Here is a 17888-nt window from a genome sequence, read left to right on the forward strand (position 1 = left end):
ATACATTTCAAATATAACCTTCCCAGCAGTCTCTTCTTTATCATTCTTGGTTCATTTCTTTGGAAGTGTTTTGTTTAGCTCTCTCCATCCATTTTCAAAATATTTCTAATTTCCATGTTTTAAAGGACTGAAATGTATAATAGCTGTAGACAATGATGGCATTACAATACATAGAATAAAGATGCATATAATTATTGTGTGGAACCAGTAATAAAACTAGGTGATAAGAAAAGTAACTTTCCATGCCGATAATGAACTACTCTACGACAGGAAATAGTCAATATAATTTTCATAATATCCAGAATATGCCTTAATGTCAATTTCTGGGTGCAAAATGATATGATATGATATGATATGATATGATATGATATGATTGATTGATTGATTGATTGATTGATTGATTGATTGATTTGCCTGCAGCTTTCTTCTGGATTTCCTGAAAGCCTCTGGTTGATCATTCTGATAACATAATGCTTGAGCAATTAATCCTTTGACCTAATCCAGTGATCTGTATGTTCTGTATGTTCATATATTCATATTTCCTAAAATTAATAACTATATGGTGAAATATATCCTTCAGTTTTTTTATAAGGTTTCTTATTCTCCTCTTTTTTATTCTCATGGTTCTTTGCATTTCTGTTCATGCTGTGTTCATTCAATACATTATTACAGTTCTGAAAGTTATAACTGTTTTCACTTTTATATTACAGTTTTCTCATTATGATACAGCCTCCTAGTTGTTTACAGGTACAATTGGCAAAGGCCCCATGGGGCTTCTGATGATGTCTCTTCTTGGAGTTTCACTGAATTGCATAATCCACAGCAGCCTCATATTACTGTAGAGATGACTGCATAAAAAAGATAAAACACACACAAACACACTTTAACCACTTTGCAACTGGATAAGAATTATGAATAGTTCAGGAACATTCCACTGATGAACATTTTAATGTCTTGTAAGGAGAAAAAGAAAGAAACATAAGAAGCAATGTTGGAGTTAAGACTCCTCAGAGTTTAAGAAACCCTTGCTATGCAGGTGTGTACAAGAAGCTGTATTTAGGGTTGAAAAATCCTTGCTTTCCAATAAAATGAACCACCATATCAGCTTGTTTTGCTGAATGGCAGCCTCAACAGGGATGAGACAACAATGCCAGCTTTTCCTGAGAACACTTTCTACTCTCCTTCTGGAAAAAAAATATATCGCTGCACTTTTCTCATGCCCACAAGGACAAAGCCTACTCAGTCTTAAATAAGGGGCATTATTCCGATGCATCTCTCAGTCCCCAGTCTCCTTTGCTGCTGCTGAATGGAATTTTGATAATAATATTTCTTCTGCTCTAAAATAAATTATGTGAATGTGTTTTTGCATCCTCCATTTGTACCTAATTAATCATTCTGGGACTCTAAGTTCTGGGAGCAGCAACATCAACTAAAGACAAAGCACATTTCTTATGCTTAACCGCTTAAATTATAAAAGGGGCAGGTTTACAGCTCAGTGGGAATTTGTGTGTGTTATGTTTGCAAGTTAAATGCATCCCTGATTGACTGAGAAAGAGTCTTATGTTCTTTAAAGGGGAACAGGTTTTTTCTGCTGAGTCACCCACACAAAAAAGAAGCTAATTGAGCTTTTGACCTGATGTGCCATTGTGTACTTGGAATAAGCAAGTTGCTTCATTCTTGTTTTAAACATTAAAGTGCAGCTTCTGTTTTAAATCAGGTAGACTTTTTCAAAATAGATTAATGAAGCACATTTAGAGTAACATAAAACAATCCTCGGTTGTATGAATTAAAGAGACAGGCTCTAATTTATATAACATAATTGTGGCCAAACAGCTATTGAATAAAAATGAATATGGAGGAATGTACAGGAAATGATGAAAAAAATGGACACATTAAGAATAGGTAGTTTTTATTTCACTATCATGGCTGCCATCTTGACATATTTTAGCCTCCTTTTCCATGTAGGCAAACTCATGTCCTTAAATTTTAAAAAGTCAAGTTTTCTACACAAGGATGACATAAAATGTTTGTACTATCTAGTAAATGAAAGATCAGCCAACTCTGTGTCTCCCAAATATCCACATGTCAGGGTGGGTTCTAACATACCTCACTGCTGGTTCACTTCCTCCCACACCGCATGCGCAGTGCTGAAAAATACCAAAAATTTGTTTTACAAAAGCCACACTGCAAGATTTTTTAAAAAGCTTGTTGCGGGTGCTCTTGCTTGTTCTGGTCCAGAGTAAAATGGTAAATCAATAGTGGAAGACTCTTTTACACAAAGAGGTTGCCTATTTGTATTCAATTCTTTCAGTTCTGAGCAAAACAAAGTATACACAGCAGCTGTGCCCTCTGGATTGCAAGAACAATCTGACCTCATTAAAACTGATATTGTTTAGTGGCAATGATGACAGAAGCTACCTTCCAGATGAATGAATTTTTGTAGGTCAGTTCTGTTCAAATTAGGTTTCTTCCTTAAGGATTATTATCTTAAATTGCAGTTGATTCAACCACTGAGAACTCCTAAGACATATTCATAATCCCGTTCTAATATACTTATTGTAAAAAGTGAAGTATTCCAGAAATTACAATCTGAGACAGGAAATACATTAAAAATTATACCTTTTCCTGCCCAGATGTTCTCCTATTAATGTTTTTCATGTTTATATCATTCTTTTATCTGTAAGAGCAATGCCTTTACTTTTCGGTCTAATTGTAAATGGCTTTGTTTAAGCTTTGCAAAATATATTTGATACAACTGTGTCCAGTTATAGAGACTTGTCTTTGAGAATAAAATAATGCCATCGCAGAAATACTAGTCTTTTGATTGGCCAAGTCTATTATAATAAATATTTTGAATTGTTTTGTCCTTATCACTAGCTAGCATATGTTTGTACACATGTGTTTGCACATATGTAGTGTCACTGAATCAGCACACCAGTAAATCGTATGCTGAAAACTGATGCTTTCATGCCATATGAAGCTGGGATTTTATCCTTTAATGTGGACTACATACAATATCCAATATCTTTGAAACAAAATGTTATGTTGGGTGGCTTACAACATGTTAGCAATAGCACTTTTTAACAGAGCCAGCCTATTGCCCTCACAATCCGGGTCCTCATTTTACCCACCTCGGAAGGATGGAAGGCTGAGTCAACCTTGAGCCGGTGGTGAGATTTAAACCGCTGACCTACAAATCTAGTCAGCTTTAGTGGCCTGCAGTTCAGCACTCTGCCTGCCGCACCTCCCCGGCTCTTTATTACATTCATTCCGATGTAGGATGTGTTTTTTTAGTGTTCCCTTTATTTTTTTGAGTAGCATATATATCTGCGTGCACGCACGCACACACACACACACACACACATTTGAAACATAATATAGCCCCTCATATACCCCCTCAAACATGGCAACATACAAAACTGTCTGCAAATTATCTTTTCCCAATTGCTATACTTTTTATGTGTGTGTTGATCTGCTGAGTGACACTTTTTACACTAACATATTTGAGTAAAATGTATCTTCAGAAATATGTGTGTGTGTGTGTGTGTGTGTGTGTGTAACAATGCTTTTATATCTTGTAGTGCATCATACCTAACAACTGTACAATATTTAAAAGCAGATTCTTTACAAAAGCCTAGCACTTTGCATATATTTGAAATGCTCAATAGACAAGTTAGAAACTTCAAAGGACTTCTTCAGTCACTCAATCATCTAGAAAAAATTCAAACATACATGGCAATGAGATCAGGCATTTTCTCTTGGTAATTATTTCAGTACAAATGATCAGATGTGGCAAATGAATATATTTGCATTCCCTTTCATTTTAAATTGGAATCAATGTCTGATCTCCATCCACAACAATAAAAGCATCCTATTTTAACAACATAAAGAAGCTACAGTGTTCTAATACATGCATTTACTGGGACAAAGATGAAATTCAATATTTTTTTTTCAGACTGGTCTTGAAAAACATTCAGTTAAAGGCTTCGAGCTGAATGTGGTAGGATGCCCCACTCTAAATATGATTATTATGGCTTGCATACATTGATTCAGTATAATTCTGCCCTAGATCTGGCAATTCTATTTTGCAAATGGATGAGTTATTTTTTCAGTTCTGAATTTGTTAAGGAAGAATTTGTTTTGGGCAGTGATGGGCTCCTACAGGAACGGTCAGGAATGCAGTTCCGGTAGCAAAATTTGGAGCTCCACCCCAGAGCACCCAATTTGCACCTGAAAATGTTGAAAAAAAGGAATAAGCCACGCCCACAGTGTGGTAATAAAAATTTTGGTAGCCCATCACTGGTTTTGGGCCAGATTCTGTGACTGCATCACTGAATAAAGGAAGAGTGCTCCTGTTTTTCATTTCATTACTTCAAATGCTGGAAGTTCTGTTTAAAGAAAAAGAAGAATTAGAATTAGAAAATGTTTATAGCCCCATTCACCACTTCCTAGAGGGATGTGGTGTCTCAGTGGCTAAGACGCTGAGCTTGTTGATCAAAAGGTCGGCAGATCAACAATTCAAATCCCTAGTGTTGCATAATGGGGTGAGCTCCCGTTACTTGTCCCAGCTTCTGCCAACCTAGCAATTAGAAAGCACATAAAAAAATGCAAGTAGAGAAATAGGGAGTGCCTCTTGTGGGGAGGTAACAGCGTTCTGTGCATACATGACCATGGATACATCACAGTGCTGGCTCTTCAGCTTTGAAATGGAGATCAGCACCTCCCCCTAGAGTCAGGAGCGACTAGCGGATATGTGCAATTGGAACCTTAACCTTTATTACTCACCACTTCATTGAACTAATCTCTGGTGGTTGCTTGGGGATGAGCAGGCCAGGATTACGGCACAGGTGCCCAGATTCTGCTGAGCAGCAGCGGGGATTCATCGCAAATGTGTGCCTTCATAGCGAGATATGTACATCTCTTGTATAGTTACAATGGGCCAATCTTGGTTGCTCAGCCAAAAGTCCTGTTTCCTGTTCTTTTTCCTTTTAATTATTATTAATATTATATTGATGGTCTCTGACCGAAAAATAAAATTTTATTATTATTATTGAACTAATCATACACAGTGGTAAGTGCTATGTCAAATAGCTGGCAGGGCAGTAACTGAGACTTGACTCATAACTGGATTTAGTCATATTTATTAAACACAATAGAAACTCACAACATCTGAGGTAAAACAGCTCCTGCCAGCTCTTTAAATAGGCAGCTGTCCAACGGAGCAACCAGTCACCATTGACCAATGATTCACCTCCTAGACGGTCTCTAAAGGAACACTGGAACATAAACGATAAAATGGAAACACTAGATTGGGTTTCTTGAAGGGAAAACATATATTATATAATATAATTTTAAAATGTTCCTTCTCCCTTTGTATGTAAAGAGCTGATAAAAACAATTCATTTCCTGTTGTATATAATGGCCAAATTGTGGCTCTAGGATTTCATAAGATCCAAGCCCACCTTTTCATATTTTTCTTGAAGCCAAAATACAAATGTATTTATTTACACCCACACACTTTGCTAGGATTATCTACACACACACACACACACACACACACACACACTTTGATAGGCATTTGTATGGAAGTTGGAGAGATTCACCTAACCAAATATTCTATTAAATGTTCTTTGACTCAAGAAAATGAGAGGGGAGAAATGACAATATCATTTATTTTCAGGTTAAAGTTCTCATTTGTTTATTCTACTAGTATAGTTCTTTTATAATTCTTATAGCTGAACATAGTTGCAAACTGTGTCCTAAACAGCACTGGGGGGGGGGGAGATACTATTTTCAGAGTTTTTCAAGACAGGCGTGTGTCTGCACATAAATGCATAGGCATGCAATTGCATTGCAACACTTTTGAGACACACAGAAGAAAACCTCATGTATAATTCAGCATTCTGATTTTTGTATATATTATGTAGCAATTCCAAGTTAAGGGAATAGGAGAGAAATCCAATTACGGTACTGTAGGGCTTGAATACATCTTGGTATCTTGATATCGGAGAGGGGCAGCATACAAATCTAATAAATAATAATAATAATATCCTAGAGTCTCTCATTTCCTTCAGCAAATCAACAATTCCTAGTTTCACATACTATTTCTTAGTTTCACACACTATTTAGTACAGAGCTGTTCTTCTGCTACTGTGATATTAGATTGCAGCTATCATCCCAAAGCAACATATTCAATCACCTTGGTAGTGATCAGAATTTTTGTCCACGATATCTGTAAGGCAACAGATTGAACAAGGTTGCCATAGGTAACATTTGTTGCTGGGGTACAGTTAATATTTCTTGGCAACATATGCACAGTGTGCCATATGTCCACTAAGTCAATCCAACACAATTTCCCAACCAGGTGAGCCTTAAACTTATTGAACAAGTTTACAAGCATAATAGATTTCTATAACAACAATTCTTGAATATGATTTTCTAACAAGAAGATAAACATATTCTTTATGGTATTACACTTTTCAATCAATTGTACAATTTAAGTGTAAAAAGAGCAAGGATTATAGAACTTGGCAGGTTGTTTTTTTAAAAAAATAATTCATTAGAAACAAAGTCCATGGGACTGCTTGCCTACCAAGACATTTCCACACTCCTTAAGCCCCACTTCTGTTACTGCTATGTGACCACCAACATATATTAATCATAGCATGAGAGAAACACTTTTATAAGACCCCAAGAGACCCTTGAAAGACAGAATGTTGTCTGTGAGTCTTATGCTGCCTAAGAAGTTTCTACTCTAATTTTTCCTGAATACTTCATCATAATTAAGGAAAGTTGCCTAACCAGATGTGAGTACTATGTATTTCAATTTTCCATCATGGTTCATGAAAAATCTTTAAAACTTAAGTCGCAATATAAATAAGATATGTATAAAAGTCTATTTTCAAAAAAGGATATAGCCACCTATGTTTGAATTCACACCCAACACAACTGATGGCAACGATAAAGAGAAAGCAAATATATCAGCCTATAAGCATTTTGGCTATATTTGATCTCAACGTTTCTTAACAGAAACAGAATTGCTTTTTTGTCCTAAACCATTGGTTAAGTGAATTCATTAAAAGCCATTGCTATTACTAGACAAGGAAACAAGCTTGTAGGTTTTTATTGTCCTGCTTTGTGAATCAATAGGTTTGTTTTATACAGAGACTATTAAGATAAACTTTGTAAACTAGTCCCTATCCATGACATGAAGAATACATTTGTACTCCTTATCTTGTACATTAAAATGATTTACAGTTTACCATAAAATGAAATTCTATTGCATACAGGATTCTCTAATTTACTTTAATTTAATCCTCTGTTTGCACATACCCTTATTGTGGATTTTTCCTTTTTGATTTCCATTTTAAAAATGTCACCTTGGACATCCTATTCACTTGCATTTGAACCATTGTTCTCAATTTTAAAATAATATGAATCAAAATTAACATAATAGAAATGACTATTAGTATGGTTTTAGATTAGTGACAAAATTTGTGACCCAGATTATTTATCTTTCTGCTCTACAGAGTGTTACTATTACTTATAGGGGGGAAAATTAAATAGGAGATTACAACTCAGTTTACAAACTATTTTGTGTTAAGTATTCAACACAAGTGAAGCATAGGCTTCACTCAGGTCCGCTATTACAGCAGGAGAAATACTCAAGCCTGATTGGTCAAATAGTCTGACAGCTCTCTATAAAAGGTCTAGCTGTCAGACAGGAGTTTTGCTGGGTTACTGAACTGTTCTACAATAAAGTGCTGTGGTTAGCAAGTTCACACTTGTTTCACCTTAAGATTTAAACCAAAAATTCTACAAGGTTCCAAAGATAGAAATGTCCTCACCCTTCAAAATTTTAAAATATTTTATAAAGCAAACTGCCTCTCATGGATAACATAGATCAAATCATGACTGGCAGTCATGGCTTAGGGGTGGCTTAGGCAATGGACTTCAAAGATTTTTATAGTGTAGAGGTACAAAGGAGGATAAAAACTTAAAAGGACATATTATCAAAGTTTGATAAAAGTATAGAATACTACAAAGGGAATAATAAGTCCAACAATTTCATCTCTAGCTTCTCTAGCTTTCATCTCTAGCTTCTCACTCAACTGCTTTTCATGTTGGAGATAATTATAGCAAGAAAAATGTAATAACATATGCAGATATGGTTTACTCAGACTCTACAAATGCACTAAAATAGAGCTCAGTGGTGGAGGCTGAAATATTCCATAGTTACTTTGTTTACAAATAGCCTGAAGATTCTCAAGAAGGAAGGAGGGTTCTTAAGAAGAAGGGATCAAGCGAAGAGCTAGCCTAATCCACTTACTGTAAGGATCTGTACCACAAAAATCCAGAGTACTTTTGAGTTTTTGTGGTAGTTTTCTATACACCCTTGCTTCCATCTCATGGTCATCCAGAATTTTGCAGTACAGATACAGCTACACTAATGTACAGGAAGGATTAAAAACTCATTGCACCTGTACAAAAAATGATGTCATTTTTATCAAGAGATCAGAGACAGATGGTGCTGACATGGCTCCTTGCATCCACCTGACTTTTGTTTCCAAGCCTGTCCATTAAAATATAAATAAGAAGTTGGCATGCTATAAAGCAAAGCTGTGGTCTGATTAGAAAAAAATATTTCTTATATTTGTATAGTTTAAGAAATATAACATTGAGATGTAAATTTTTATGTATTACTATGCAACAACTTTACTATGCTTCTATATCCTTTTGATTTTGTGTACCCCCCCCTTTCGTTCCTATCCTTTGCAGCATAGTACTTTATTTAGAAGTATGTTCACCTGCTCCAGAAATAAAAAGAAAACCCTAAGTTAAGCTGGGGCGGTAGGCCACAAACTGAGTGTTTTATGGTCAGTTTTTAATACATTCTTCAAAATGTTACTGCTTTAGACCTGGAACTACAGGAACTGTTGAACCTAATATGAATGATTGGTGATCATATGCCTATAGATGGTACCGTAAGGTACATATGGTTTGTGGTATCTGTAGTGCACAACAAAGGTGGTCTTATAGTCTCAAATTCATTAATTCCAAATCATAGCAGCTTTACTCTACTAGCAGAGATATAAGGAAGATTACTTGGAAAAATAATTGAGACTAAATTTTGGACTCAATTGTGGTTGAGGACTATCTGTAGTTATGTTGACTTAAACTAAATTGTGTTGTTTGTTTTTATTTCAAATCAAGATAGAATAAGAAAAAGAAAGGGAGGGGGAATGTTTGCAGTTTTCTAAGGTTAAAGGTAATAGCCTTAAATTTTGTAAATAGGGTAATTATGTTAGCTTCCAGCAAGGGGAGAGGAAAAGTCCTTTTTTTACTTGAAATAACAGCACATCTATTGTTATTTATTGTTATCTATTTTCCTGGACCAGAATACAATCAGCTGCACAAAGCATTATTCTTAGTATGTAAATGGGAAAAGCAATGAGATGAATAGAAATGAAATATATAACTAAAAATGCAACAATTTAAAAGACTCTATGACAAAGTATAAAAGTATGCAAAGCAAGGGCTAAACTAAAAAAGAAGACCAAAAAAAGTACTAAGAGCTAAATTGCATGATATATGAATAATACATTTTCCTGATCAAGTTTCCTCTTCTACTTAAGAATAGGATGTCTGGAACTGAATTAGTACATTGTGATTGGAGGAGGGAAGATCAGCATTTGAAAAACTACTTTCTTATCTATGAGAGCTTTTTAATCTCCACTTTTTAATACAAAATCTAGATATACCTTCTTGTCTTTGAATCTAAGCACTGCATTTCCTTCATTGAATAAAATATTTGATCAATGTTCATGATGAGTCCATAGGATTTCTATTGCATTGCAATCCTTATTGTGCACACTACTAAATATTTGTATTCATTGTTTTAATTTTGCAAACAGGTATTGTCACATTTTAACATCATTTAAAATTATCAATCAATGACGGATCCACAGCTGCAGCAACAGGAAATGCCAAAGAACACTGTGTTCTTGCAGCTGCTTCAATATAATATGTTCTTGCTAAAGTCTCAGTATATTTATAGTTCATAAAGAAATGGAAAGTAGCCCTCTTCTTACAAACATTTAAGCCAGGAGAATCTAGGTCAGTGATGGAAAACCTTTTAGACACTGAGTGCCCAAACTGTGCGTGCACACATGCCCAAATTAAAAAGTATGTACACATGATCACATGCACATGTAAACATGCTTGCACATTTGTGCAGACATGCACGAATGTGCCAGGGGTGGATTGCTGTTACCGGCTGCTACAAGTGCACTGCACATATAGCTTGGGTTATCTCACATGCACACATGCATCTCCAGTGTGATTTTCCTTCTGTATATGTACATGAAGCAAAAATGCACCAAAAGGGAGACATGCGCGCAAAAGATTTTTCAGAGAAGGCGGCATACAAATCTAATAAATTGAATTGAATTGAAATTGAATTTTTGGTGATTTTTTGCTTCTGCACATGTGCGAGTGTCCCCTTATGAGATTTTGCTTCTGCTCATGAGCACAAAGCAAAAAATACAAAAAATGCAAAAACATAAAGAAAAAATATGGCGGTGCCCAAAGGACTGACACCGGGGCGGTTGTGCGCAAATTGCACAATCTGGCAGCCGCTTCTGGTGCACAGTCATCTACCGCACTGGCAGCAACCCATCCACTGATGGTGGGAGGTGGGGCATCCCCCAACACTGGCAGCATGGCAAGAGGTAAGATCTTTTTCTTTTGTGAGATTCTGTTGTATTATTTGCAAGGAAACAGAAGCTCATGAAAGAAAAGCCACACAGATCTGACGAAGACGGCTCTGCGTGCCACCTCTGGCAAGTGTGCCATAGGTTTGCCGTTATTGATCTGGGAAAGTCTACCACTTAAAAAGCTATGACAACCATAATTTTCTTATACATAGTATAGTAAAACAAGTATCTACCGTACAGTACTCCATGACATAGGTTTTATAAAAATACATTTAAAAAATAAAGTAATTGATAATATTCTCCATCAGTGCAAAACTAAAGTTTGCAATTTTTTTTTTCAGATTTATATCTCTCTTGGTTAATATTATATTATTTATGAAAACACAGTAGATGGCACTGTAGATAGCACTGAGCACTGAGGATAGCACACCAGGCTTTCTTATATTTTATGTTTGGTATGTATGTGCTGTATGGTTTTTAAATTGTTGGGGGTTTTTATATAATTTTATTATTAGATTTGTTCCATTGTTTTACTGTTTTTATTACTGTTGTGAGCCGCCCCGAGTCTTCGGAGAGGGGCGGCATACAAATCTAATAAATTGAATTGAATTGAATTGAATTGAATTGAATATCTGCTCCTTGGTATTCCTCTAATTCTCTTCCCTTTTTTTCTCTGTGGAAAAAAGATGCAATCCATTAGCCTGGCCTTCTTCCCTTTAAATTCTGCTAACCCCTACCGCTTTCTATATACTATTTCATATTATCTTTGTGTAGCCATTTAGTAACATACATAGAAGTCCCTTTTATTCTTCATTTCAGTTCTTCATGTCTGGCTTTACAGTCTTAAATCCCCTCATTAAAATATGCATTTATTCAGCAGTCAGAATTTCTAGTTTTCCTCCCAAATTAATTGACTTGATATGATAACCACAATTATATATATATATGAAAACATATATACGTTTTGCTGAATTTTTAAAATTAAGGGAGACTAGGATGGCACTATCTCAGCCTTGTTGTGACCTCATCAGCTAGCCATATCCTTACTGAGCGATTCAACCTGGAAATAAGGAAGAATTTCCTGACAGTCAGAGAGATCAACCAATGAAATGGCCTGCCAGCAGAGGTTGTGAATACCCCAATTCTTGACATATTCAAGAGAAGATTGGACTGCCATCTGTCTGGGGAGGTGTAGGATTCCTGTAGGATTCCCTTTCAACCCTAAAAAATAAATAAATAAAGCTCTGATTTTGTCCAGTTTGCACTTTACCTCTGACTTGTTTTCTCCTTCCCATAAAGTGTGTGACCAGTCACATTCCCCAATGAAGCAATTTTGCAGGTTATAGAAGTCACTCCTTCCAGCCATTGTGGGTCTTCTTAGAGATTGCCTTGACTTGAGCCAGTTAGGATGTGTGTGTTTTTGACTGAGGTGCTAATTTCTCGGTGCAGCTGTGAGTTGTAATTTCCCATCCCCCTGCCTGTGGCAATTTGGGAGTGGCTCAGGAAAGCTTGGCAAGTTGACAAATACAGCTATGCCTGGGTGGGAAGGCCTCCACACCTTACACCCCCACAGAGAATGAAATATTTTGAGAAATATTAAAAGAGGCAAAATATTGTATTTCCCCAAAATAGAAAAAAGTCTTAACAGAAGCAGAAAGCAGCCCCAACAGCCTCCAGCAGATGCCTGAAGACTTTAGAGATGTGTATTTTGTGCCCATTAAGAAATCCAGGCCAGTCTATTCATTAAAAAATGATGACATTAAGAAGGACAGGACAGGAACTTTAGGACATAATAGGATTAATCCACCCCCTATGAAATAATAACAGCACACAAAGCAAACCTCGAAATCACAAAATACCTGTATAAAAATCCTTGCACTCATCAAGCCAATTTGTTAGCTGTCCCAGATCTACATGCTGTTGTTGGTTCTGCACATCAATAAACAGGATTCTTCTTTCCAATTAGCCTCTATTTTATTTCTAGCACCTTTCTCCCAGCCTGGAACCAGACCGGATTTTATTTCCAAAACCTGGAAAGACAAGAAGACTGAAGAAGAAACTTAAGACTGATTCTCCCATAAAATTCTGACTAATACCTTAGAAAGTTGTACATTGAAACATTGTAAAGATTCTGTTATTGTAATTTATTCATTAAAATAGAGTTTTAGAAATTCTTGAGATGTTCGATGTACCTCAAAGGGTTAGCACAGTTTCTTAAGCAATATATTTCTTGCTGAACATTATTACAGATATAACAATCGGATGAACAATGTGTGATGAATCCTCCATACCTATCTGCTTTCATTTAACATGCACATGAATCAGTTCATAGTCTCTCTAAAAATTCACAAAATTATAGGAAACTCTATAGATTTGAATAATTAGACTCACATATCATCTTTAGCTGCTGATTCTCTCCCATACCCAGCATTATACCATCTGTATTTTCCATCCTTTCCTCAGATGGTGAACTTATTTGTATAGAGTGAAGAAGACTAATAAACTGATAATTCCCAATTGTACATTTTCACTTCCAGCTTTCTGAGTGACAATTTGTCTGCAGTGTGTAGAGAGTTTGAGGGTTTGGATGGGGAAAAAAACAGAGTCTGATTCAGCCCTGCCTGGACTGAATATATACAGATTCTGGGTCACTCAGAGATAGGAATTGGAGTGTTTCCATCTTAAGTTATGGATGGGTTGGCACTACTTCATTCAGGCATGTGCACAATTCCTCCTGGATTCACTGTGTCTGCTCAAAGAACAGATGTGGCTATAATTTTGTACACCAATTGTGCCCATGCCAAGAGACCTTGCTCCTGCCTTAATCAACTTTATTTGCCTATCTGAAAAACCACCCAGTAGATTCAATTGGTACAGAGATGCAAGTATGAGTTCAGTTTATTTCACTCATGTGACAACACTATTCCATAAGCTTAACTAGCTTCCAATAGGTTTCTAGATGGACTTCAATGTGCTGTTAATATTTAAATTTCTACAAAGCATGGGGCCAGGTTACCTGTGAGACTGTCCTCTGAGAATATCTGCCTGGCCCACAACTCTCATAAGTTTTATGGTGACTAGAAAACACAAATCTCCTTGTAAATATGCTACAGTTCCTACCTATAAGTAGTTTCCTTAACCACTGCCAACTTATGGAACCTAGGAATTGAACTGCCCCTGTTCTCTGGAATGACCTCTCATCTCCACTCCTATATATAATGGTCCGCAACTATGGTTGCCTTTAGAAAAGTTGTTAAGATTGGACATTTGAATGGTGTTCCCTTTTGATTATCAAGATATTACCATCTGGTCACTATTTGTAATATTGTATGTAATATTGTATGTTATTTTTCTTTGTTATTATTTATTTTCATTATACACTGTACAGAGTCACAGTGTTGAGTTGGGTAGCCCTATAAATCCATGAAATAATCTTATGTAATAATCATATATTGTAAAATTATATATCTTCTAATTAGATACAATATAAACATTGATTTGCATTGGAAGAGGAATAACGATGCGGAGACAAGAGCTGGAATTAAAATTGGGACACTTTATTTAAATTAACATAAATTTAAATAACATAAATATAAATGTTATAAACAGATGTAATCAAAGGACCTGCAGAGGCCAAACCAACTAATGGGGCGCAATTACCTATCAAAAACATACATATGCAACTATGGGGCATAACTCCTGCTGAACCAGGTGAAGGTAGCCACCTTTACCTGGATCTGAGCCACGACCTTAAAGCGTGTGGGAGGAGCTCACCCTTCAATTCCCTTGGGAAATTGGATAAGGTGAGTCCCATAGGCATCTCCCCTTCCATCCCCGAAGTTGTACAAACCTATAGTTCATAGGGAGAGGCGGCCCATCATCTTTGAAAAGATGCCCAAAAGGAGAATGTGCAGTTGCTCCTACTGGCCATTTCCACCCCTAGCCTGCCAAACCCCAGTGACCAAAGGGAAAGCCAAATTGACCAAATGTATAACTACATTGCACCACACCCCCAATCCATCCTTAACGTCAGTGTGGAATAGGCAAAAAAATGGCCACACCTGGAGGAGAGACCACCAAAAATTCCTATTCAGCCCTGAGGTGACCCCATCCAGGCACACTGTCTGATAGAGGAGGGCAGGTGGGTGTTCTGGGACCTCTCTCAGCCCAGGCGCGCTGCCAGAAGCTGACATGACATCAGCCCCGACAGAGCAGGTAAGCACGCATGCGCAGAGCTGCGTCTCTCCGGATCCAATGCAATTTTGGCCGGCGTTTTAACGTACATTTGTAAGCAGCAATTTTAGCATTAAATAGAGAGCAAATGGAATGTTTAACCCTGCTGTTCTGTTCGGGTCGTATGTGACCCGAAACCAAGTTTGAGTCCCCTGTAAAACATTTTCCCTGCATATCTGAAACTTGAAATTTCATGACTTTTCATCATTTCAGGGGTTCTCTCTATGAGAATTTTTTTTGGGGGGTGGGGGGCTTAGTTTTTGCTGGGCAAAAAAACTCCCTAATGTTATGTTCCCGGGTCTATTTGACCCGGACTGCAAATTGATCATTTTAGATACTTATATTTGGTCTTTTTGAAAGCTTTTCTCATCTGGAAACAAGTTTGAACATTTCTGCACACAATGGAATGAAAATTGAACTGAAAAAATTAATCCTTATTGGTTTATTTAGCACATAAAGGTGCCTCCCCCCCCGTTTTTGTGAAAGTTTTTTCAATTTATGGATAGTTTTGCTTGCAAAATGCATTCTATTTTACTGGAGTTGGTGTGGGATTGGTAGCTTGAACATTTCTGAATATAAGAAAAATATAAAGGAACTGAGAAAAATGATTCTTACTGTTTTTTTAACATCAGAAATAAGGCCTCCCCCCCCCCCTTGGCTGCTTGCAACCATTTTCACTTTTTATTTTTTTATGCTCCAAATCCGAAATATTCTTTAAAATCTTAGGCATTCATTTACTCAATTTAACAATGCTGATCATAAAAAAAATATTTGTGGGGGTGGGGGAAAAATTTTTTTCTTGGCAAAAAAAAAGTCACGTTTACTCTGTTCGGGTCATATAGACCCGGATCAAAATGATTTTTTTAAGGTACTTGAATTTGGTCTTTTTGAAAACTTTTTCCACTGGAAAACTAGTTTGAACATTTATGAACATAATGATATGAAAATTGAACTGGAAAAATTGAGACTTATATTTTTATTTTGATCAAAAAGCCCCTCCCCCCATCCTTTTTGAATTTCATGTCAATTTATATTTTTTAAGGCTACAAATCCTTAAGGAATTTCCCCCCAAAAGGTTTGATATACTAAATTGAACAATCCTGAACATAAGAAAAATATAAATGAACTGAAAAAAATGACTCTTATTGGTTTATTTTTGAATATAAGACCATATCATTTTAGACTCGAGTATAAGCCTACTCGAGTATAAGCCTATTTGAGTATAAGCCTGGGGGGCCATTTATGAGCAAAATAAACCAATAAGGATCATTTTTTTCAGTTCAATTTTCATATCATTATGTTCAGAAAGGTTCAAGCTACCAATCCCACACCAACTTTAGTAAAATAGAATGCATTTTGCAAGCAAAACTATCCATAAACTGAAAAAACTTTCACAAAAACGGGGGGGGAGGCACATTTATGTGCAAAATAAACCAATAAGGATTAACTTTTTCAGTTCAATTTTCATTCCATTGTGTGCAGAAATGTTCAAATTTGTTTCCAGGTGAAAAAAGCTTTCAAAAAGACCAAATATAAGTACCTAAAATGATCAATTTGCAGTCCGGGTCAAATAGACCCGGGAACATAACATTAGGGAGTTTTTTCGAACAGAACAGCAGGGTTAAAAGGATCTAAAGCAAAACTAAAAAAAATATAGATAAAAATATACAAAAGCAACAGATGTGCATAACAGCAGAACTAAGTTAATGGATGGACAGAGATAGGACAATATGGCCATGGCCAGATAAATAATGTCAACAAAATCTAGGAAAGTGATTGGAGGAAAGATCAACGATATTGTCTCATCCCATTCAGCAATTGTATCTATCTTGTTTAATTGTGAGGAACAATAACAAATAGCATTCTCATCAAAAAGGAAGTATTTTAAGAAGAAAAATACTGTACACCCAAATTAACCAAGATAGAAAGAGATGCTGTTCAAGAATAATGAAACATATACTATGACAGGTTCCTGGAAATGTACTAAATTGTTCAGCATTCACGTCAACAAAAATAAGTTAGTTTGCTTGTCACCGCATAAATACTGTCGTATTCCCAAAGGGAAGCATCTTCCAAAATGATTCTAGGAGATAATGAACCTCCAGCTTCAGAAATAAGTGTGAGAGATGACTCCATCTGTAGCTTATGCACAAACTTAACTTTTATGCCCTGACTCACACTCACTTTCGGCTAGTTACCTAAAGTGTAATTGTGTGAATATAAATTCATGGATTGATAATTAAATATAAAAACCTTTATTTGTGTTCTCTATTTTCTGCCATCTGTCTCATTTGTGCTTCTGAATCCAATTAATATGCCTTGCAACAAAAAATGCATCATAGGTCAGTGGTTTGGTGTCTAAATCTTCACAATAATACAGAATGTTCCTCAATTTAAACCTGATTTTTGTGGTGGTGTTTGTGTATAACTGGGTAGGTTCTAACTCATCTCACTTCCTCGCATGGGTGTGTGCGCATGTGTAGTGCCATTTTTTTAAAAAGTCAAAAACAAGATGGTGATGTGTGCGCAGTGCTGGAAACTCAGCTACTGGCATGCTCAGAAGAAAAAAAAATCAAAAAAGATGGCAGCACCCATGGACCAGCATCAACTGAACTGGTTCCATGATGTCATCATGATAGCACCAGCAAGTTGCTACCGATTTGGGCAAACTGGTCCAAACTGGAAGGAACCCACTTTTGATAGGACTACTACATGCAATAATAAGACTGTTAGATATAGTTGCATCATTCCAATGTCCAAATCTTTCTCACTTTTGGTTCCAAAATGTATGTGCCTGGATTTGTTGCTATTATCACTTTACAAACAATGGTCTTAATCTTGAATATTTGTTACTTTGCCTGTTTAAAGTTCATTCATTTTACCAGACCTTCCACTGAAATGAGACTTGGAGAATTAATAATCTACTTGAAGGAGTTAACT

The sequence above is a fragment of the Erythrolamprus reginae genome, chromosome 6 (assembly GCF_031021105.1).
Source record: "Erythrolamprus reginae isolate rEryReg1 chromosome 6, rEryReg1.hap1, whole genome shotgun sequence".
Classification (NCBI taxonomy): domain Eukaryota; kingdom Metazoa; phylum Chordata; class Lepidosauria; order Squamata; family Dipsadidae; genus Erythrolamprus; species Erythrolamprus reginae.